The sequence below is a fragment of the Podarcis liolepis genome, assembly GCF_965112155.1.
Source record: "Podarcis liolepis genome assembly, chromosome: 17".
Taxonomy (NCBI): domain Eukaryota; kingdom Metazoa; phylum Chordata; class Lepidosauria; order Squamata; family Lacertidae; genus Podarcis; species Podarcis liolepis.
Genome location: NC_139571.1, coordinates 42,653,388 through 42,671,442, shown reverse-complemented (window position 1 = coordinate 42,671,442; position 18,055 = coordinate 42,653,388). Strand labels below are relative to the sequence as shown.

Here is an 18,055-nt window from a genome sequence, read left to right as displayed (position 1 = left end):
CTAACGCCAATGCTTGCTGGCCTAGGGGTTGTTCTGTTCCCACCGGGGCTTTTACACAACACATGGAGTTAGGTAAAATCTGATTGAATTCATGACTACTACTACATTTTGCTTAGCATGGCTTCAAGGAATACATGAATGTAATGTCTGAAGTGGGGCCCACACCTTCCAACAGTTCACAGAAGAAAACAGGGACACTCTTGTCAAGGGGTTGGCATCAGCAGTTGACATAACGTGTTCTCCCTAGCAGAGAGCGTGTGTTGCGGTGGGGGATACAAGCCACCCCAGTGTTGCTAGGCGGATTTGTGGAGGGACCCAGGCAGTGAATTGGTTAATCAGGTCGCTGGGGAGAATTGCTTGTTGCCAATTTTGAAGGAGGGGTCAGAGGTTTTAAATATTGGTCGCCCAACTTGGAGCGTTCTCTTGGCTGCTTGCACCGGATCACCCGCCCACCCTCCCTGTATTGGTGGGGTTGTTCGCTTGACCTTGCTATACCTGTCATGGGGTCGTCTGCTTTTGAGGCAGGGGCCTGGTAGGAATTTGTCCATTTGGCTGATTGGCTGGTGCCATTTGGCTTTTGCCTACTGCGTAGCAAATCGTCACAACTTGTAAGGTTGGCGGTTAGGCAGTGGTTCAAATTGGTTGGTGGAGCGGTAAGTGTCTACCCCTCCAATGGTGGTGCGGAAAGGGAATTCCGTTAAAGGAATCCAGGGGCTTGCCATTCTTTTCGTCCTTGTCCCTGGCATCGGACTTGGGCCGTGCAAGTCCCAGGGGGCATGAGGGTGAGAAGTGAGGGACTGAGGCCCAGCTTCATTTTCTCCCCGAAATTGTTTCCCTCACTGGCTTCCGCTGCAATCTGGAAGTCAGTTCTGTCCCCTGGGCAAGGACAGATAATCGGAACCAATGCCTATGCAACCACTCACTTGGATGTATTTAAATAAAGTTGTGGCCAAAATCATGCCAAAAACCCAAACCAAAATTGATGTGTGAGTTATTGGGGCGTGGCTTGGGGACCTCAACACACAACACTGGTAAACCGCTGCACATTGTTATGCAAACACAACAAAGTGAGAATCCGCACAGTGCAACTGGCTGCCTACAGTTCTTGCAGCAAGGCAGGCACTGATATTTATCAAAATGACATTAAGTAGTTCTGGGACCCATTGCAAGGCTATCTCAGCTGGATTTAAAAACAAAAAAGGAGAGTGGTGGTGACTGCAGGGAGATCCAAACCTCACTCACCCCACACATTTCTCTACAGATGTCTTTGTCTGACAATAATAATAATGATTTTATTATTTATATGCCACCCATCGGACTGAGCTGCCCCGCCACTCTGGGCAAATCCTAAAAATGATTAAAAACACAAGAAAACATAAGAAAGAACCTGACTCACTAGGGTTTCCATACGTCTAGAATTTCATTGGCGAAAACAGCTCAACAACTTTTGCGTCTTGAATTTTACCTCTGACCCTATGAGCCACCCCCTTAAAAAAAGCAGAGTGACGTTCAGCCTCCGAAGCTGTCTCTGATCCTAAGGGACCACTCTCCCAGGTCTCAGAAGCTGTCCATTTGTAGATGGAAATCAGAGAACTCCTGTAGTCACCCCTCCACCCTTGGTTCTGAGGTTGGGGTGCTGAAGTCTATCATGTTCAGCTTCTTAAAATCCTTTTCAAATCTCAGCACGCTTTGGAAGTCCAATAACCCCTTTTTCAGTTCATGTATGGCCTTTTCTTGGATTAATGTGCATTAGGAGGGCATCACCCATGAATAAAACAACAATGTGGTGTATTCCTCACAGCTTTACTCCTTTTACCTTCTGGTCTGCATGGATGGCTTGAACTAAAGTCTCAATCATCACCACAAGCAGCAGTGGTGACACTGCGCAATCCTGCCTGGCGTCCCTTCCAAGGCAGATTGACTTGGGAGTCATGGCCATTCATATGAACCAGTGCTGTAGACTGGAATATACCTGAGTTTTAGGGAAACCCTCCCCCACCCCAATTCCATTTAACCCTGCCAAATATCTTAAGGGCATGTGGAGATAAAGGTATGGCTGGCTGTTTGCTTTTATTGCTAAGATGGCCTGCATTCAGGAACCTGTGAACCAAATCAGCCACTTGATGATTGGGGATAAACCCTGCTTGGTCCAGGGAAGTCTGCGTGGATAGAAATCAATTTCACCTCTTCACCATTATAGCAGAGTGGAGCTGGGTGTTTGAGCAAAGAAACAGGGTCACCCCCTCCAGCTTGAGCAGAATTATGAGTCTTTTCAGTTCTCTCCTCTTTTATACTGGAGCTCTCAACGATTCCAGAGTGCTGAAAGACTTCATGGTCGACCTTGTACCCTACTCCAAGCCAGATGATCTTGACAACCACCTTTTAAATAGCTCTTGTGCTCTTCAGGGTTCCACTTGCAGCCTACCCGTGTTTACATCAGGCAGCCTGCAATGACCAGCTGTAGCCGCCTCTGCCTGTGTATTAGCCTCATGCTGTAATTAAGTTTCACTTATGTTCTTGTTATTTGTTGTTTGCAAGCCGCTTTGGCACTCATTTGAATGGAAACGTTATAGAAATACAATAAATCAAATCAAATCAATCAACCAACCTTACGCAACTACCTCCATTAAAAATAACCTGAGTGGAGAAGAGCTTTTGAATTACACTGCGAATGACAGGTCATGCCCTCCATTTTATTTCATTTTGAGTAATTACTATTTATTTGATGGTCATGATAACATGACCTTTGGTTTCCTTGACCTTGAAAAACATGGACTCCATATTAATTCACTGATGTACTCTACTGACAACCTGAACTCATGGGTGGCCCAGAAACTGAGAGCTGGAGGGAGGGAGAGAGCGAGATCAACAAATGGGAACAGCAGAACATAACTGACGGTCCATGGTAGTTGGGTAAAATACTCTGTATGTGCTCAGAAGTTAATTGCACTGTGTGTGAGCTGTGAGGGGGTGTTGGGAATCTGTGTACATGCAGCTACTCACACAGAGTCAATTAAGGTTTGGCGGACAGCCAGAAGGCAATCTGAAGGAGTAAGTCTGCCTGGTGATAACAGAGGCATGGAGACAGCTCCCTGATTGGTCAAGCTCTCTCAAGGGAGTGATAATTAATGGCCCACTAACTGGAATGTGTGAGTTCAGTGTTCAGAGCTTCAGAGTTCTGTGTCAGTGTAGGAGTTGTGAGTCGTGTCAGAGAGAGCCAGCATAAGATCTGTGTTCTGTTTCTGTATATAGTCCACTGTATATAATAAACACCTAACTACAAGTTCCTGGTTCCTGCTTCGTCTATCCTGTCTGCAGCCAAGTCACCAATTGCTTCCGTGGATTCTGCGTTTACTCTGCTAGGTCTGGCTAAGGTCCTGCAACAAGTCGGAAAGTTGCGAAACACCAAATAGGTTTTGCCAATAAGCCTAAGGTAGATAGGGATGGTTATCTCTCTAATGTTGTGTTATGCCATGCACCCTCCATGGCAGTCATTTCGTGACTGGTGGCCCCGGCACTCTCTCAAAATTTGAAATGTGTCTGCTAGTCCAAAAAGGTTGGCAACCCCTGTTATAATTTATTACATGTAGAATTTTGAAAATAGCATCATATGACCCTTGTTGCAAAGATGACTTCCTGGATTTTCTTTTTGGAAAGTCTACTTTGTGAGGACAGTTTTCTTTCTAAAGATTGTCTATCAATGGGCACTTACCATAAAATCATTATTTATAACAACTTACTAGGAATGCCTGGCTGACTACTTGAGCAAACCACCCTGACAGGCCTTCTAGAGTTATTGTACAGATTAATAGAACAGAACAGCCCCATGTACGCTGTCCTAAGCTCCTTGAAGGATGGGGAGGATAAAAATGTAATAAATAAGATATCGTAAGCAGTGCCCCTTCCTAAAGTCTTTACTGGGCCTGGTGTTATTTAGTTCATCCATGAAAGAAAGCCCTGCATTGATTTTTCATGCAAGTCTTCAATATAAAATGACTCCTTTCTGCTTTCTTTGCTGTATTAATATCATTCAGAAATGACACATCCCAAGACTTAAAAGGCATCTTAGGGTCATTTTGGACTTTTCTCCTTGGGGGAAAATTAGAATTCAGCCATATGCTATAGCTTGGCTTTTCCTGCTGCGCTGCAATTCATCACCCGTCAAGTTCTTCAGTCCATAAGAGGTCAGAAGCAAATCAAAAGCACGACTGTGCTATCTTGTACGGGTGTCCCTGGAGCCCATTTTCCTCCCTATGATTAATACAGCTCATATTTAATCTCCACAAGAAAAACATTTGATCCTTCAGATGACACAGATTGCCTCTGCAGCTGCCAGAACCAAATGAAGGGAAATATCATTCAAATGTATTTATGATCCTCATTACCTCAAATCTATTGGTAGCGCTGCCCGGCTGAAGCCATCTCACACAGCACAATCCTACGCTTGTTTGCTCAGAAGAAAATCCCATTGTTCAATGAGGCTTACTCCAAAGCAAATCCCAAATGGACTGCAGCCTTAATGGTTTAAATACAAGGAATGATTGTTAATACCCAGTGCTTTTTGTTGAGGCAGTAATTTAAAAGCAGTTATGCCACACTACGGCAGAAGCATCCTGAATGTGTATATCACACATTGCAACAGCCTCCACACCTTCCAGCTATTCCTGTAAAGTTGGTATTTTTCGATACCTTTCTATGGTAAATCATTCTCCTCGTTTTTGCTTTTAGGGAGATTCCCTAGGAAAATCAATCTCTGCAGGGGGACAGTTGATTCTTGATTTTAGCACACAGGCAGGCCACTTAGGTAAAGGTAAAGGTACCCCTGACCATTAGGTCCACTCGTGGCCGACTCTGGGGTTGCGGCGCTCATCTCGCTTTACTGGCCCAGGGAGCTGGCATACAGCTTCCGGGTCATGTGGCCAGCAGGACTAAGCCGCTTCTGGCGAACCAGAACAGCGCACGGAAACGCCGTAACCTTCCCACCAGAGTGGTACCTATTTATCTACTTGCACTTTGACATGCTTTCGAACTGCTAGGTTGACAGGAGCAGGGACCGAGCAACGGGAGCTCCCCCCCGTCGCGGGGATTCGAACAGCCGAGCTTCTGATCGGCAAGTTCTAGGCTCTGTGGTTTAACTCACAGCGCCACATGGGCACAATGTGTTTTCTGAATTTCCAATGAAGATTAGCAGCTGAGATAGGGGTGTTTAAACAATCTGCTATATAAAATTATAGAAAGGGAAGACTCCAAATGTGATCACAGTGACTGCCCTAGAAATAAGTGAACTTTCCTTTGAATAACTTGGGAATTTCCCCCTGCCTCAGCTCAGATTAGGAATCAAGGTGGATAAAAGCCAGCAGATGAATCTGTCCATCATTTTGACAAATTGCAGCAGTCCAAGATAGAAACTTTGACAGGTAAATATTCCATTTTCTTCCCAACAGCATAAGGAAAAGCTGCAAGTGGATTTCTCAAGATAGTAGCTGCTATACAAGAAATAGTAGCTACTATTGCGCTGTTAAGTCAACAGGCCCAAGAACATTATTTAATTTTAATACATTAAACAAGACTGCAGGGCCTGATGGCTCAACAGTAGAATTCCATTACGTTTACAGTTTCAATAATAACACCAGTTTGGAGGGGACTGTTTGTTTATATTATATTTATATTATAAATATTGCTTCTTGGACTAAAACAAAGAAAACATAGATATTAAAGCCCCAAACCCAGTAAGAAATTGTGTAGTCCTAAAAATCAGTTTCACTGTTAATGCCAGCGGTAAGATTCTAGCCACAGTGGTGGCTAAGAGGCTGAAGATGATTGAAAAAGATTAAGTAAGGGCAAACAGTTAAAGGATACTATCTAAAAGGCAATTAATATAACAGATAATTATAATAACAGCTTGATTCCTTCTATTATTTATTTTGTTGATGCTGGGTCTCAAAAGAAATTTGGAGATGGAAATGTGTCATTGGCTTGGGCATCCTAAATGATATTTAAAACACCTTCTGACAACCCCCTATATTCCAGTCTAGGTCAACAGCACCATCTAGTGTATCTCACACTCTGAATGCCTGCAGAGAACTCCTAAATAGACAAATATCCTGGGTTTTTATTGCCAGACCAGATATCTGGTTTAAACCCTAGCTAGTCTGCACCAGCTAGTTGTTTTATAGTGGAAGTTCAGAACCATTAAGAAGGTGGAACCTGCCGCTAAATAAAGTTGTTGTTGTTTAGCACCATCAGAGATGGCGTTTGGTCTCAAATTCGCACAAATCTATGGGGCACTACTTTAGTTCCATTGCCTCCTTGGGAAATTCCAATTCAGGTGGCCCAAGATAGATAGATAGACGGACAGATAGATAGATATCAACTCATACGAAATATCAAGGAGGTGTATAGGTAAAGGTAAAGGAACCCCTGACCATTAGGTCCCGTCGTGGCCGACTCTGGGGTTGCGGCGCTCATCTCGCTTTAGTGGCTGAGGGAGCCGGCGTACAGCTTCTGGGTCATGTGGCCAGCAGGACTAAGCCGCTTCTGACGAACCAGAGCAGCGCACGGAAATGCCGTTTACCTTCCCGCCAGAGCGGTACCTATTTATCTACTTGCACTTTGACGTGCTTTCAAACTGCTAGGTTGGCAGGAGCAGGGACCGAGCAATGGTAGCTCACCCCGTCGTGGGGATTCGAACCGCCGACCTTCTGATCGGCAAGTCCTAGGCTCTGTGGTTTAACCCACAGCGCCACCATAGCAATATATAAAAGTACAATAAAAACATTGCAAAAAATTTAATACAATGAATTGTTAAAGATGTTCTGTAAGGAATTATGAATTGTAGTGTATAAAATTAATCAAATGAAACTGGAAATGCTGGGAATAATTAATGATGAACGGTTAAATATAGAAATAAAAATACCGGTATATTACACAGGCAAACCAGGATCATAATAGTATTAATCATTTGGGAATTTTGTCATCACAGAATCTTATGGTTCATACATACAATGTGATGATTGTGGGGGCGAACTATCACAAGGAAAATTGTAGTGGTTTGATGAAATGGTAACAAGCTGAATATTCACCCTAAAATAAGATTTTTTGTTTTGATCTTTCCATTAGCAATTCCATCAGAAAATATGAAGAGTTTGCGACCTAATACTAATGTGCAGAAGGGGCAATTGAAGAAATCTGGTAAGGGTGAGGAAATAAAAAAGATTTGTCAGAACAAACTTATAAATTTACATGTTATTAGAGCGAGATCATTAATTACCGAAAGATTGGTAAGAAGGTTCTAGAGTTAATTTAATAAACCCATTAATGAATGATACCTTAAGTTCTTTGTACTGTCAGTTTTTTTAATGTGTGTGTATTAAGGAGCTGGAAAAGTGCTGGCAACTTTAAAAATGCAGCTCTCATTTGAGGTGTGCTTTTATGATACTCTAAAGTTCATATACAAAGCTGGCTGGTGGAAACACCAGTGCTCAGTGTGAGTCTTGCAATATCTTTTGCTAATAACCAGTCAGCCAGCACTGCATGAGATTTGACATGAGGAATGTTTTATGCACTACTTCCCACTATATTTCTCTGCCAAGTATATGAGCCTTGGCTTTTCACATGTGTTGTAATACCAACAACACGTTCACTAGCCAGAGCCCTGCGTTCGTTCGTCAGCTCTGGTGCAAAATATATTGCTCGCCTAAGGCCAAAGATGGAGGAGAATTTCATTTGGCTCACATTTTCTAAGCAAACTAACCTAATGTACACGTCCTTGCATTATACACAGGTCGGAACACAATTATCCTTCAGATTTCACTTATCCAATTTTTGTGACACAGTTCTCAGCTCGAGATGCAGGCAAAAATGTACATTTTAGAATATATATTTTTTAGAAATGAGTACACTGAATATGTATTTGGGAATGTAGCTTGTAATGAAATATTATTGAAACGTGTAATTTGTGATAAAATGCAATCTGAAGTATATACAGTGGTACCTCAGTTTTTGAACGTCTCTGTTGATGAACGTTTCGGTTTTCAAATGCCGTAAACCCGGAAAGAAATGCTTCCGTTTTGGAACATGCCTCAGAAGTCGAACATGCCACGCGGCTTCCATACTGAGTTTTTGGTTTTCGAACGTTTCAGAACTCGAATGACATTCCAGAACGGATTCTGTTCGAAAACTGAGGTACCACTGTATTTAGTTACAGATTTAAGCAGAAGAGGTTGGGGTGGTGTTATCCTGACACCAGTATCACTGCCACTTTTCTGGACAGGGTGGGGGGGGGAGAGGCAAGGTGCTGGTGAGGGTCGGGTTGGGTCGTGGTTGTCAGGAGGGTAGCACTGCTGGAGGTAAGCATTTTGAGTTCAGTTGGAAGAGAGTTGAGGGTTAGAATCGCAGAGTTGAAAGGGACCCTGAGGGTCATCCAATCAAACCCTCTGCAGTGCAGGGATCTCAAGAGGGTCCCCCATCCAATTTGAAATCATGCCAGACCTGCTTAGCTTTACAGTTTTATTGTTGCACCTCCAGGGTTGGTTGGATTGGGAGTGGGTGGTAAAAGGTGTGAGAAATACTCATATAATATAATAATTATTCATCGTGGGTGTGAAGCAGGGTTGGATAGTTTAAAATAGGATCGGCATTATATTAGCCATTGTTACCTTATGTAATGAAAAAAAGGACCCTGGTCAGTTAAGTCCAGTCAAAGGCATTGGGATGGGGTTGCGGCGCTCATCTCGCTTTCAGGCCGGGTCATGTGGCCAGCATGACTAAACCGCTTCTGGCGCAACGAAACACAGTGACGGAAACCAGAGTGCACAGAAACGCCGTTAACCTTCCTGCCTCAGCGGTACCTATTTATCTACTTGCACTGGCATGCTTCCGAACTGCTAGGTTGGCAGGAGCTGGGACAGAGCAACAGGAGTTTACCTCGTTGCGGGGATTCGAACCGCTGACCTTCTGATCAGCAAGCCCAAGTGTCTCAGTGGTTTAGACCACAGCACCACCCACATAATTATTTATGTAATAAAGTAACACATTAAGATAAAGAAAAGACTGAAACCATATAGTTATGTACACAAAGTAATCATAAAACGCTTGTTTCTTGTTTCATAAATTAATTGAATTATACCTTATACCTATTATTTAGCTATGCTAGGGGTGGAGTACTCAGATAAATATTATCTGTGGTGGCAGCGGGGATAAAGGGGGTTTACTGAAATACCCAGCAAAAACCCAGTTCAGAACTGTACGTCTTGTGAGAAGAAGAAGAAGAAGAAGAAGAGTTTGGATTTGATATCCCGCCTTTCACTCCCTTTAAGGAGTCTCAAAGCGGCTAACATTCTCCTTTCCCTTCCTCCCCCACAACAAACACTCTGTGAGGTGAGTGGGGCTGAGAGACTTCACAGAAGCGTGACTGGCCCAAGGTCACCCAGCAGCTGCATGTGGAGGAGCGGAGACGCGAACCCGGTTCCCCAGATTACGAGACTACCGCTCTTAAGCACTACACCAGAGCATCTCAGAGCAGGGGGTGGGGGTGGCACAACGACTGCAGATCTAGATGCTCTGCTTTAATATGATAGTTTATCTTTCCTTGTGCAGCCATAGGAAGTTATCTGTCATGGATTCTATGGGGATGGTACCTGAAAACTATGCATCATCCCTGGCAAACTGAACACAGAGAGTCAAGAACTCTGGGGTCATAAAATGAGCATTTGTTGACTGCCACTAGTCAGCGTCCTTTAAAGGCTGAAACGTCTTTCTTTCCCCGCACTTCAACGGAAGGATCTTTCTCTTTCCGTCACGCTTGTGCACCTGACAGCCAGGTAAGCTTTTGACAGCATGTTGCTATGCTTGATCTGTCTGCCAGGTCTGTTATCACAGCAGCAAATATGCTTTCCAAGTAGCCCTGTAAATATGCAGCTATGGTAAACAACTCTGGGCCATCTGAGTCAAGTCAGGGCAAATTTGGCGATCATCAGCCCCTGATATGAGATCTTTGCTTCAAGCCTGGATGTCCTGTTCTGATATGATGCTTGATGAGTATATGAGCTAGGATGACTAAGATATTGCAGTATTATGGGTCCACCTTGCCAACAAAGGTCCGTATAGTTAAAGCTATGGTTTTCCCAGTAGTGATGTATGGAAAAAAAAAAAAATTCCTTCCAGTAGAACCTTAAAGACCAACTAAGTTAGTTCTTGGTATGAGCTTTCGTGTGCATGCACACTTCTTCAGATACCAAAGTGTGCATGCACACGAAAGCTCATACCAAGAACTAACTTAGTTGGTCTTTAAGGTGCTACTGGAAGGAATTTTTTTATTTTGACTATGGCAGACCAACACGGCTACCTATCTGTAACTGATGTATGGAAGTGAGAGCTGGACCATAAAGAAGGCTGATCATCGAAGAATGGATGCTTTTGAATTCTGGTGCTGGAGGAGACTCTTGAGAGTCCCATGGACTGCAAGAAGACCCAACCTCTCCATTCTGAAGGAAATCAGCCCTGAGTGCTCACTGGAAGGACAGATCCTGAAGCTGAGGCTCCAAGACTTTGGCCACCTCATGAGAAGAGAAGACTCCCTGGAAAAGACCCTGATGTTGGGAAAGATGGAGGGCACAAGGAGAAGGGGACGATGGAGGACGAGATGGTGGGACAGTGTTCTCGAAGCTACAAACATGAGGGAGGCAGTGGAAGACAGGAGGGCCTGGTGTGCTCTGGTCCATGGAGTCACGAAGAGTCGGACACGACTAAATGACTAAACAACAACAAGTGAAAAAGTATAGTATAATTAAAGGCTCCAGGAACAGTGAAGAGTAGGGCAAAGGTGGTTGTCCAATAATAAGCCCTTCCAAACGCCTGCTTTTCATAATGAAGCTTTCAATGAAAGCCAGCTTGAACACAAACCAATAAAATCAAGAACTGCAAACATGACTACACTGAGTCTTTGGACTGGTAGTTTTTTGTAACATACGCAAATTTACCTGCTGTGACATGAGACATATAAAGCAAAGTTTGGACGTGAGTTGAGCAAATATAGAATTATATGCATGCCGTTATCAGGTCCTTTGTGTGGATGAAGTCTCTACTAAATTTTCTGGCCTATATGGGCTACACACTTCTGTCTGCAAGCTCTTTGCCTCGGTAAGTCTATACCTGCAAAGGCTGATCAGGAAATGGGCAGCGACAAGGAACAGCTGGCTTTTCCACTTTTTTATAACGAAGGCAAAATTACCTACAACAGTAGGTCCCAGCAGTAGCGTAGCCAGCCTGGGGGGGTGCATAGGGAGGCATGGGGGTCTGTAGGGTGGCACGGGGGTCTGTACTGTGTCACGGTGGCTGCTGTGCGTTGGGGGTTGGGATTCTGGGTGGCAGGGGAACTTGAGGGCAGCACAGCACTTGCTGGGTGTTTTGGGTGCTGCGGGGGGGGGGGGGTGCAGGGACCTCCTGTCCCTGAAATCGGTGGCTGCCCTAAAAAAAAAAAAAGATCAGCAACTTTGGTCTGCCCAGGCGCCAGCGGGGGTTGCTGCGCCGCTGGCCCCCCAACCTATATGTCTGAACTTTTGAAGGTTTCTTTCCAGGACTTCATCCCTCTTGACCCCAGTTTTCAAACTCATTGCCCCCTGCCAAACAAACAAGGAGAGGGAATGAGATTTATAGTTTCCCAGCCCCCAATGGTAAAGTCTGCCATTGCAAATATAAGTCGTGCTTATATTTCTTAAATTTGGCAGGCTTCATCCTTTCAGAAGCAGTGACCTTACCTACAATTAGCATCTAATTCTGGCAGAAAATAAAAGCCAGAGATTTTTTTTCCTTTGTTTTAAGAATAAATTTTAAAGTTCTCCTGCATGAAAAACACCTGCATGAATCTTCCTGAAATCTGGCAGGCGTCATCAACTTTAAAGTGGCTCCTTTGCTTGCAAATTCCATCCACTTACATTAAAAGGATAAAATGTTATAGCAATTTTAAGAAACCTCATTATTCGGGGGCACGCAAGAGCTTTGGATTTAGCAGATTAGATTCCGTCCTCCTGAATGACTGAGAGTGGATCCAAAACTTTTTATGCTTTTGAATGCTGCAGGTACACAAGAGCAGAAGGCCTCAAATGTGGGGTCATTCCTTCTTTCCACTGCCGCACAAACCCTGGGATTTGGGCCATGCCAAAATATAAGAAGTGATCCAAGGTCATAAAGTCAGCTTTTTGGCTGAGTGAGGATCTGAACTGGGCACCTCCTCACTCCTGGTCAGGCAAATTTGGTCTTATGCTGCACAATGGCTCTTAACTGAATAAAGTAACATTGACACTGTGAGTCAGTTTAGCTTTAAAATTGATTTTTAATTTAAGCATTTCCCAATAACGGTCCACCTAATTTTTTTAATCAAGCTGAGGGGACTTTGTCCATCATTGCAGGAGACTGTGATTCTTCGGGTGGTTCAACCTAAGTACCCTGGGTTATTCAAAAAAGCAATAAGGCCTCCCCTGTAAATGGTTGTCTTGTGTGCTGCCATCGTAAGTAGCAGGAGGTCATGCCGCTCTTAAAAGCCAGAGCCTCCTTCAGCAATTACAGCACAATTTTCCTGTTAAAATGTTGTCATCAACAATGACTTCGCAGCCCAATGAAGCATCTCTGATTAGATTTTCAGTGCTGTTACACATCGAGCCATTTCTTACAGTACAGTTTCCATACTAAGTACCAATTTTGCTATTCAGCATTTTTAACAACCATGTTCTGCGGGGAAGATAGAACAAAGCTGTCAGCGGCACGTCTGCTTCCAAATCTAGGCAGGAGGTTTTTTTTTTTACTGAGGGAGGCAGGAAGAGGCTCGCAAGATTGCTAAGCTTCTTGAAGAGGGTGCTTAACAACAATTATTTCCAACGAGTACCCTGGCTAACAAACTGAGCTAAAATATCGCTTGCAGTCTACATATAGGTTTAACACTAGGGAAAAAAGATGCAGGTATATCCCGTATGTATTATTTGCAAGCCAAGAACAAAACTCTACTTACCGCTTGTGGTTTGTTTGGGGGAAAACAAAGGACAACTATTGGTTTGCACATAATGTGAAGGCTGCCTCAGCTTGATTCCCTCTCCCCTACAAGCTGAGGACGAGCTGGTTTCCCAAACTTGGGTCTCCAGCTGTTTTTGGACTACAAATCCCATCATCCCTAGCTAGCAGGACCAGTGGTCAGCGCTGATGGGACTTGTAGTCCTAAAACAGCTGGACAGCCAAGTTTGGGAAATCCTGGGTTGAAGTGGGGGAAGGAGCGATGGGCACATAATTTCAGCGGTATGCACCAGCACACTGCTCATTCACCATAAACCGTACTTTGCTCATAGGCATCCAGTGAAACTGAATGTTAGAAGATTAAAGACAGATAAAAGAAAGTACTTTTTCACACAGTGCATCATCAAATTGTGGAAGTCACTCCCTAGGAGGCAGTGATGAGACCAATTTGGATGGCTGCCAAAGAGGAGGATGATGATGATGATGATGATGATGATAATAATAATAATAATAATAATTTATTATTTGTACCCCGCCCATCTGGCTGGGTTTCCCCAGCCACTCCGGGCGGCTTCCAACAAGGATTAAAAATACAACAAAATGTCACACATTAAAAACTTCCCTGAACAGGGCTGCCTCCAGATGTCTTCTAAAAGTCTAGTAGTTGTTTATCTCTTTGACATCTGCTGGGAGGGCGTTCCACAGGGCGGGCGCCACCACCAAGAAGGCTCTCTGCCTGGTTCCCTGTAACTTTGCTTCTCGCAATGAGGGAACTGCCAGAAGGCCCTCAGCGCTGGACCTCAGTGTCCGGGTAGAACGATGGAGGTGGAGACGCTCCTTCAGGTATACTGGACCGAGGCCGTTTAGGGCTTTCAAGGTCAGCACCAACACAAATTCATGGCCGAAAGGGATGTCAAAGGCTCTATGTCTACAGTTTGAAGGAGCAATACTTCCAAATACCAGTTGCTGGGAGCCACAGGAAGAGTGCTCTTATGTTCATGTTTTTATTGCTGCTTTCTCACAGGTACCTGGTGGGTCCCTCCAAGAAGAGGATGGTGGACTCCATGGGGCATGGGCCTGATCCAGCAAGCTACTGTTATGGGCTTATGCTTTAAACTATGATTTAAAGTGAGATACAATCTGGGTCAGCAGCTGGCTGCAGCAAGATCACATTTCCTCTCAATTCAGATATGAATTTGATATAAGTTGTTCATTTTGAAGTTATATTTTATTATGACTTTTTTGTATTGGATCAGTTTATTATAAGGTGTATGTCCTTCACTGAATATTTTTGCTGCTGCAAACCACCTTGTGTATAGTAAGAAAGAAAGGTGGCATACGAATTAAAAGTGGAACGAAATGAAATTAATATGCTCTCTGACCAAACAGATTTTTATTCATGATGTAATGAGATAACTTTTTAATGCAGTATACAGCTCCACTTAATGCTGTAGCAAACATAGATCATCAGGTAATAAAGGGCACCCCTACCATTTGCTGCAGCTGAAGACGTTTAGAGACCTGTGCTTTTAATTTTACATTCACTGCTAATTTTTCTAAACAGCCACACGCACCATCTGTTAGCCATTCTTAAATGATGAGATTCGGGCTGTGTTTCATTGTGAAAAGTCATTTTACACAAATTTGAATGTGTACTTAACGATGTATTGTAAAGTATTCCTTAGAGAATTTCTTCCTTCGCGGTGACAAAATACATCAATGTTTGAATGCACTGCTTTATGGCGTTGTTTTATCAGATTGTTTTATCTCTAAGCAAGTGGTGCTCTGATTTTGTGTGGGCAGCCTTGTGCGCTTGTTTGAAGATGAAATTATAAGGGGAGGGGTCGCAGAGCTCAATGGCACATAGCTGTCAAGCGTCCCTTATTTGGCGGGACAGTCCCTTATCCCAGCGCCATGTCCCGCTGCTGTCCCTTACAGATGAGGCTTCGTTTGGCTGCTGGCTGGGCTTTCTGCCTTTGGCTTGGAGGGGCTCAGAAGCAGAACATACCTGTGCCCGGAAAATCCCTTGTTTTGGCTGCTGATCCCTTATTTTCGAGGCTGCTGGCCTCTTATTTTCAAATCTGTAAGTTGACAGCTATGCAATGGCAGACCCCGTACTTTGCATGCTTCAGTCCCAATTTCAATACCACCTATCATTAGCAACAGCACTAGAAAAATCTGACCTCCTGGAAATTACTTGAAATGCCTCCAGAAGCTCAGGGTAATTGGCTTTGATAAGGTCACTCAGACCTATTTGAGACTCTGTTATACAGGCGATGACCATTTTGCATGCGTTTGATTGGAACGTCACCACCAATGCACACACCATTTTCGGCCCCAGAAGGGCACAGGGGCAGAACGGGTCAGAAGGCAACTGCCGTGCATATAGGGAGTTGCCTGCATCTCAATAAGTGAATGTTTGTTTTGTGTGTTCTTTATTTTTTGTGAATATGATAGATAGAGGGATTAAATGCGTCCAGTCGGAGCAGGAAAAACTGGGGTACACAGTACTGGGCCTCAGCAAACAATACTGCCCAATGCAAATATATTTGGGAGATTGCAGGCACACGGACGTCACCACTCTGGGCTCCCAAACGGCCAGTTTATTGAGCATTCATCCTGAATCACTTGCACAGAATTCAGGGAGGTTAGAATACGTGCAGTCTTTGTTAATTCTGATTTGCTTATAAAACAATGAACTTTCATCCCAATTTGCTTGCATGGTATTTAAAAGGCTTCCTGTTAATTATCCATCCGTCCCATACTTTTGTTGTTGTTGTTTAGTTGTTTAGTCGTGTCCGACTCTTTGTGACCCCCTGGACCAGAGCACGCCAGGCACTCCTGTCTTCCACTGCCTCCCACAGTTTGGTCAAACTCATGCTGGTAGCTTCGAGAACGCTGTCCCACCATCTCGTCCTCTGTCGTCCCCTTCTCCTTGTGCCCTCCATCTTTCCCAACATCAGGATCTTTTCCAGGGAGTCTTCTCTTCTCATGAGGGGGCCAAAGTATTGGAGCCTCAGCTTCAGGATCTGTCCTTCCAGTGAGCACTCAGGGCTGATTTCCTTCAGAATGGAATCCCATACTTTACAGTGTGTTTCTCCATCAGTTCCCTAACCACAAAAAGTCTGGGTTTTTTTAAGGTGGATTTGTTGCACCAGGTCAACAGAGCACTTTTTATCCACTTTAATAGTGCAACCCTAAATTTGTAGTATGCGTTTGAATCTCTCCTGCAAAATAAGGAGAGTCTGGAGGTGACCTTACTCAGTTAGCACTTGGACAGCCTACAATGGCCTTGCCTCTATGACAACTGGGTTCAGAACCCTTCAAAATCCCCGGAAAATCCCCATCCCGAACGGTACAATAGACCTCAGCAAGGACCCCTGAATTCATCAAACGAAGCTTCTCTACGAAAGACAATGAGACTTTAAACCCCAGAATCCCTTCAAATCCCACAAAAGTGAAGATGTAAAGGTCAGTGGATGAGTACACGAGGCGTATATCTGGAAAGGTTTATGTACAAGACAAAACTCAAAGGGGCAATGTTTATCAGTCTTGACAATCAAGTTACAGCTCTGAACAATTTATTTCACAGTGACTTGCTGAAGTCAATGGCATTGTTCTGCAGCAAGTGATGCGATGATCTAGCCTCACCAAATCCATCAACAATCTAGACAGTAATTCTAGAGGACTTCTTCAAAAAGAGGTCTGCTCTCTGACAGCACTACAAAATAGGGGACTGTCCTATGTACAGGGTGAGGCCCCATGGATAGAGTACACACGTTCCAAGGGGCCTCTTTTAAAAGACTCACCCTGTATATGAATGCATGGCCGCCCAACTTTACATCAAGAAGACGCAGAGGAAAAGGACCACAGCTCAGTAGAAGAGCATTTGTGCTGGTCCCGGGGGGGGGGGGTGTTACCGTGAGGCGTGGTCAAAGTCCGGTCCTGGGCCGAGGGTCTGGAGACTGTCCACCAAGGGGGAAGCTGGGTTCAAAGCAAAAAGCCGGGTGTGGTCGGGAACTCCGGAAATACAGGTCTGGGTGCTGGCAGAAACAGGTTTCCAACGTCGTTGCTCCCGCAACCTGGGACCGGGCGGACTGGCCTTTATCTTCTCTGAGGCCAAGGGCGGTCCCGGCCCCCAGGAGACCCGCCTCTCCTGGCCTGGAGGCGAGCACTCCTCCTGGGGGAAACCAGTTCCCTCCGCCTCTCTGCCCTGAGCTTCTGCAGCTCAGGAGAGGCTGGAGGGTTACTGGACCCAGGGGGAGACTCACCTTCCCCTGACAGGGCTGGGAGAGGCGCACCTGCAGGCAATGGGTCCTCCATCACCTCCGGAGCCAGAGTGGATTCACCTGGTGCCTGCTCCTGAGGTTCCGGCACAGGTGAGGGCCCTTCAGAATCAAGGCCCTGCCCCAGCTCAGCCGGCCCTGGAGGCGGGGACTCCTGTGCAGGCTGGGATTCCTCCAGTTCAGCCTCTGAATCAGATTCCCAGGCCATCACAGCATTGCTGCGTATGCTGAAGGTCCGAAATTCAATCCCCAGCCTCCCAAAGTAACATCGGGAGAGAACCCTGCCTGAAATCATGTATAGTCTCTGCCAGTCAATGTAGGAAATATGGAGACAGATGAACCAACGGATGGATGTGGTATAAGGCAGCCAGCTTCCTATGTTCTTATTGTCAGTCCTCTGCCTCTGCCTCATTTTGGGGCCTTACGCTGGTGGTTATGGCTGGCAGGGATATAAATGGTCATAGTGTCTTGCCCAACTACACATCAGCAGAGCCTGGAGGGGAGATAGCTTCACCTGCTCCTAACCCCCTCTAGCAGCATGGATCCAGCAGAGTCCAGACTGCGCTCTGAAACAGCTTTCTCTCTAGAAGAGGCAAATTTATAGTGAAACAAGCATATCTGTGGTCAAATTTTCAAAAACAGAAGAGGTCAATTCTTAGAAACAGACAAAGCAAAGCCTCAAACTGTTCAACGCACACGCACAGATTTGAAGATGGCTATCGTCTCTCCTCTCAGTCTCCTCTTTTCCAAGGGCTGTCACATGGAAG

At 44.8% G+C, this 18,055-nt stretch overlaps 1 protein-coding gene across 32 annotated transcripts in view; it reads right to left on the bottom strand.

Annotated features, from left to right (window-relative positions):
• The window catches only part of ADGRL3 (adhesion G protein-coupled receptor L3), a 515,832-nt gene that overhangs the window by 216,524 nt on the left and 281,253 nt on the right, over nt 1–18,055 (bottom strand). The gene's annotated exons all lie outside the window — the stretch shown is intronic.